The following is a 6,223-nucleotide window of genomic DNA, read 5'->3' as shown; positions in this document are numbered from 1 at the left end:
TCTATTTATAATCAGTGTTAGATCTAGAAATGCACAAATATACATTTATATAATTATAATCAAATTAGATCACTACTTTCTCCAATAATATTTTGCACTGTTTTGTGAAATAGTCAAGACTAAAAATTTAAATGCCTTTGTAGTTTGAAAAATCATATTCAATCTTATTTATTATATAATACACTATATATAGCATCAAGAAAATGGTCTTATGTGAGCAAGCCATTACATCATTGGGCTCTGAGAGATGACACTTTCTCCTTCACAATGGAGAATATGGAACTCTGAGAGCCAGGCAACTGTAACTGATAGCTCAAGCTAGCTCAATTGGCCTGTGGCCCAGGAACAAGAAAGATGTTCCTGTGTTGTTTTCAAAGTTCAAGTGACTCAGGTCTCAGACATGAGAGGTGTGAGTGCCTCACTTGATGCTGCAGACATTGGATCAGCATCAAACCACAAATCCAATGTTTCAGGCCTTTTTATATGAAGAAACCAAGGGGATCACAAGGCAACTCAGCAAGGTAAAACTATGACAGGAAACCTATTTAATCTCGTCATTGCCCACAGTAGAACCTTCTTCTGTGTGCTTTTATGTGTGTATACGGAGAAAATATGTACTGTGTACTTTTCAATCCACCCTATTACTCAATTTGAAGTGAACTCCCATTTCTATGTTTCAAAGATCCATTCTTTTTACCACTTCAGTGTTACAATGAGTCAGCCAGAACCCTGAAAGTGCCTTATAATATATGGAGCCTGGACTCAGGCTTATTGGAAATGCTGGTAATGGACCTGGTCCCTGAATACCTGAAAGGTGATCTCTTCTATGTTGGAAATTTCCTCCACCACTACAGAGAGTGAGGGACAATGGAAGAGTTGCTGGATGTTCTGGTTAAAAAGTGAGTGTGCCTGTTTCAAACTCAGAGCTATGAGACTCCCTGGCTGATTCTTGGAATATTTGGTACCTCTCTGATACTGTTTCACTGGGGTCTGATCACAGGAGCATGGCTTGAGACAAAGAAATGCACTCCCCAGCTAATTCCTTAGGACTGACCTGCCAGAAAATTTCATTTTCCTTAGAAACTAGTGGAGCCTTAGCAGTTTGCTTGCTGAGAGAACAGGATTAGAAGAAATAGCCAGTGGTACCCAACATCCACCCTCACCTAGGAAATCACTATCTTAGAGGCCTTTAAAGGAATATAGACAGTAGAAAGAATGCAACTTGAACTTGAATTTGGGGCCTGAGTGCTGTCCCATTAGTAGCACTCTACCATTTGAGCCCCAGGTCCAGTTCTGGCCTTTAGCTAGTTAATTGAATTTTACAAAGTAGACTGGGTTCAAACTGTGATCCTCAGATCTCATACTCCTGATTAGTAGAATTAGAGGTACAAGGCATTGTGCATTTATTTGTACAGATGCTTATAAGCATCCTCAAAGAATTTCCTTGAAATGGAATAGACATACCTCCACTTTTTGTCTGTCATGTTTACATTACCATGTGGGTCTTAGCCAGTCCCATGTGTGTCCTGTTAATTCAGAAAAGGAGAAACATAGAGTTAACTTCCTTCTCTCATCCCATTGGTAAAGATCCTTCTACCGTAACTGGGAAGATGAACAAGATGAACATGTATGTGGACGTTGGCACAAAAAGAAGTTCAAACTGGGTATCTTTGAGGTTTCTGAATCAAAGTCAAATTTCTTCTTTGCACACCAGTTGTGATTTTCACCAGGGGCTTGAGGCTTGGCCTTTCAGTGGAGAGCAGATTACACAGTTATGAATGTGGTTTTGTGGATTACAAGGAGGGATGTGCATAGCAAGTCAGATCCAATGGGGAAACAAAGTTCTCCTCCTATCACAGGGAGAATTTTAGAGGATTTTCTTTGAGAAATTCCTAGAAGTGGGTTGTGAGGAGCATCCTGCTTGCGGGAGTCTCTTCCCATTTCCCAACATGCAAGTCCCATGAGAAAAATGCTTTAGTACAAGGCTCAGGATGGAGAGGGCGGGCTTACATTTTCCTTATTACCAATCTGCCCACAGCATCATTTGCTCCATCTTCCCTATGTGGGTGGACTTCTACCCTGATTATTAGTATGAGCACGAGAATTATGACAGTCTGAAAGAACTTACACAGTATGTCAAGTTCAACATGCCTTCTTCATACTTGCTCTTCAGCTTACATATTCTTCTGTAGTAGCTGAAGAAATGCATGACCCATGAGACCAAGAAAAAGAGGAAGAAGTCCTTGCTTAGATGCCTCAGAACTGGTGAGTAGAGATGGAACCTGAGTCTCTAGGGATGGGCCTGATTGGCCAAGAGCCCTTAGTACTCCCCAGCTTGGCAAAATGTTCTTTTATGGATATTCTTTGCCAGGTAATATCTGTTCTCCTTTTGAAAGAACTTGGAAGTAGCCACTCATTAGAAACACTCTACCTTTTTATAATCAGTGTTCAACCAAAATCAAGTTCTAGAGCTTCCCCTACTAGATCCTCATGAAAGTTTATTCAGACCTTAACTTCTAGAATGTTAAGATTCTTGTACCTATTTCCATTCTCAGGTTTGCATCACTGTAGTGCAGCTCCTCCAGAACTGCAGAGAAAGAAATCATCAGTGATGTCGTCTATGGTGTCTGATGGAGATCAGAAGCCATCACTTATCTCCAGAAAGCATGTGAACAGAGAGTTTTATTCAATTTGTAGAAAGGCTCAAGCAGGTTTTGAATCCTGTGGACATCCCACTGTTTCTGAACCCCACATGTGATGCAGGTGTACCTGCACATAGCACCAAGGAAGAAGGTGTTCTAGAATGTCTTCCAATGATGCTCACAATCCAGCTAGATCAGCTCCAAACCAGTCAAAAAGACACATCTTGATCTGCAGGGTAAATGCGTGCTAATGGAAAATGATCCCTGTCTATGTTCAGGAAAACCAATAAGAGAGGTCCAAAATCTAGAATCAGTTGAGGAAAGGGAATCTTTCCTCACAGAATACCCGGACCAATCTGTCCTCCTATGACGGATACAATTTCCAATTGAGAAATTAGAATCTGTCCTTCCCTGGACTCAGGAAAAAAACCTGTCTTTAATGAGGAATTAGATCCCCTTGAGGACTTTGAGGCAGAATTTCTGCCTGGAGGCCACTTAGAGGCCAATCTAGATTTAGAGATTCCTTTCCCACTTCCTGGGAAAATCTTTATATTTCTTTTTGTTCTCATTATGTTAAAATTTTCATTCTATTTATTTTTCTAACATTATTAAAATGTCAATGTTTTGATATATTCTTGAATTCATGAATCCTAAATATGTTTCTTTTTAAACCTAAAATCTGAAGCATTGTGCATACGTGTTCTGTTTGTGTGGGGGAAACAGAGTGACAGCGGGGTGTACAAGAGAGCCTACTGCATATAAAGGGAATTGGTAAATGCACAGGGAGCGGCAAGGAAGCCAGGTCATGCCTGCATGGGGTGATTAGTTGGCTACAAAAGTTCTAGGACATAGCAAATCAGATGTCCTAGAAAGCAATTCTGTCAATTGGGACGAATGCCACAATAATTATAGTGGTATGTGTTTCACTCTTCCAACAGTGAGTTCAAATCTGTATACATCTTCATTGTGCTTTTGGCAAATATGGAAGAAAAATTTGGCTGCAATAACATAAAAAAATCTACTTAGGACTGAAAATATTTGACAAAATATATAAGAAATATGTATATTCGAAAGTAAAAGCCATCATCAATAAAAAGAAGACTTGCGTAGATGAACAAGCAAAAAATCAGGAAGAAAAATAACAATTTAACATTCAAATGAAACAAAAGAACACTAGAAATCACAAATTAATTCAGTACTCAAGAATCTGCAGGAAATGCAAATATTTAAAAAAATAACCTATGACAAGTTTATGAAAATCCTGACTACATGGGAATCTACTGTTGTGAGTATAGTGGTTAAAGCCCAGACTGGACTGAAAGAACTGTACACATGTCATGTGTGTGTTATTCTAAATTTCAGTAAGAATAACATTAAGTGGACTGAGGCCAAGTAAGAAGCCAGATTCTATCTGAAATATAATCAGGATAATTTAGGGCTGGGGCATGACAAATTGGTAAGAACTCCATTTAGGAGACACAAGACACACAATTCAAACTCTAATATTATGGGTATTAAAGAAAAAAGCTATGACTTCAAGTAATTGGAATAATTGTAAGATTTGAATATTTGGTTGGAGAAAAAAAATCCATGAGAGAGATAGAGTGAACCCATGTTACAATGCTTTCTACATAAGTGATACTATTGTGTGGTACTCCAGACATAACAGAGTTACCTTGCAAATGAGCATGGATGTGCGTTTGGGCGATGGAAATATTTTACTTATAAAGGTGTAAATTAGATTTTTGGGGGTAGGTTGTAGTTCTTTATTACTTTGAGCCACAGTTCCAATTCTGATTTTCTGTTGGTTGTTTGGAGATAGGAGGTTCATGGATTTTCTTGCCTAGGATGGCTTCAAAACATGATCGTCAGACCTCAGCCTCCCAAGTAACCAGGATACCAGGCATAAAACATCAATAATTTTTAAATAATTTAGTAAATTGTACTGTTACAGAAGTTATAAATTATAATTATAACCTGTGTATTATATATATATGTATATATCAATGCATACAGATAGAACTATTTTAGCATACTTTTGTATCTACAGTAGATTTATGAAAAATCATCATTTGTTGTAAAATAAAATGCAAACAAAAGTTAATAATGAGGAGCAAAACAAAGGAAATTGTCACATGTTTTTTGTTGTTGAATGGAATATGAATTGAGAGAATCAGTTTGGGAAAACCATCTTTAACAAAATGGATAATGACTATTAATTCCAATCCCTTTATTTGCCCATATTGTGCATCCTCACACATGAGTGTCAAAATCACACCACACTTTTTGCTTTTGTATTTAACTCACCTGTTATAATTTAGGGAATAGTTGAAGTAATCAAATAAATATTAAAATAATTGTAATTGAGGTTATGAGTTAGAGCTGAAAATGATTTTAAATATGATAATAGCTAATTAAATTGCATTTTTCTTACTTTTACTCTATTGTCATGCTCCTCATTCCCACGTTAGGAAAGTACATTAAATTATGTATACAATTATGAAAAAAATGTATTGAAACAATATCGGCACAGTGTGGTTTTAGCTTATTGACACCTGCAGGGGGTAGTGTGTTTTTGAGGACTTGAAGTGATGGAGATGAAGGGAGGAATGTGCTTATTCTGGAAAATTGACTAGAAGATTGCTCCCAGAAAGATAGTGATGAATTCTTCCAAAAGGTTACCATAAAATCAATTTCACAACCATTTTCACTGATACATTATACACCATAGCCAAGTTATGGAAACAGCCCGATGCCCTTTTGTGGAGGGATGGTTGGAGAAAGTGTGGCACATATACACAAGTGGATTTCACCCATCCATTATGAAGATCATTACATTATTTGCAAAGAAATGGATAGATCTCATAATGTGTTAAGTAAACTAAGTCAGAGCCAGACACACAAATAACCCATGTTCTGTCGCATATTTGGAAGCTAGAACTTAATGCAAGTTTACACAACAGTATTAACCAAAGCATGCTATTTTCAGAGGAGTATTTAAAAGGTGTAATTTCTTTTTTTTTTTTAAATTTAATTTAATTTTATTTGTGAACATACTGTACAGAGGGGTTACAATTACATGGGCAGGATAATGCGTACATTTCTTACCAAGCATTGCAGCCTCCTCCTTTGTTTACCCTTCACCCCCCTTCCCAGCCTCCCCCCTCCCCCCAATCCCAATGCTTCTCCTTTCCCCCCTTCCCCCCCCCCCCCACACCGATGTTGTAAAGCTCGTTTTGGACATGACAACTTGTACTTCTTATTGTTGCAACAGGTCCATAAAAGGTGTAATTTCTTATAAAATTGAAATTTATAAAATTGAAAGTAGGGTGAGGTTTGGAAGGGTGTGGGAAAGTTATGTAAAGATCCACTGTATTTATAAACTGATTTGTTGAATGGAATTTCCTTTGTACAACTATTTAAGATAATAAAAATATAATTAAAACAATGGAGACAACTGATCTTAAACTGCCTTCTCTTCAACCATGAGTCAATATAATAGTTTCCTCCTCAGAAATTTTCTTTGCATGTATTTTCCTTATGATGACAGAAAAGTGACCAATGCAATGAATATCAATACA

The sequence above is a fragment of the Dipodomys spectabilis genome, unplaced genomic scaffold (genome assembly GCF_019054845.1).
Source record: "Dipodomys spectabilis isolate Male_0828 unplaced genomic scaffold, ASM1905484v1 ptg000143l, whole genome shotgun sequence".
Taxonomy (NCBI): domain Eukaryota; kingdom Metazoa; phylum Chordata; class Mammalia; order Rodentia; family Heteromyidae; genus Dipodomys; species Dipodomys spectabilis.
Note: the sequence above shows the minus strand (reverse complement) of the source record.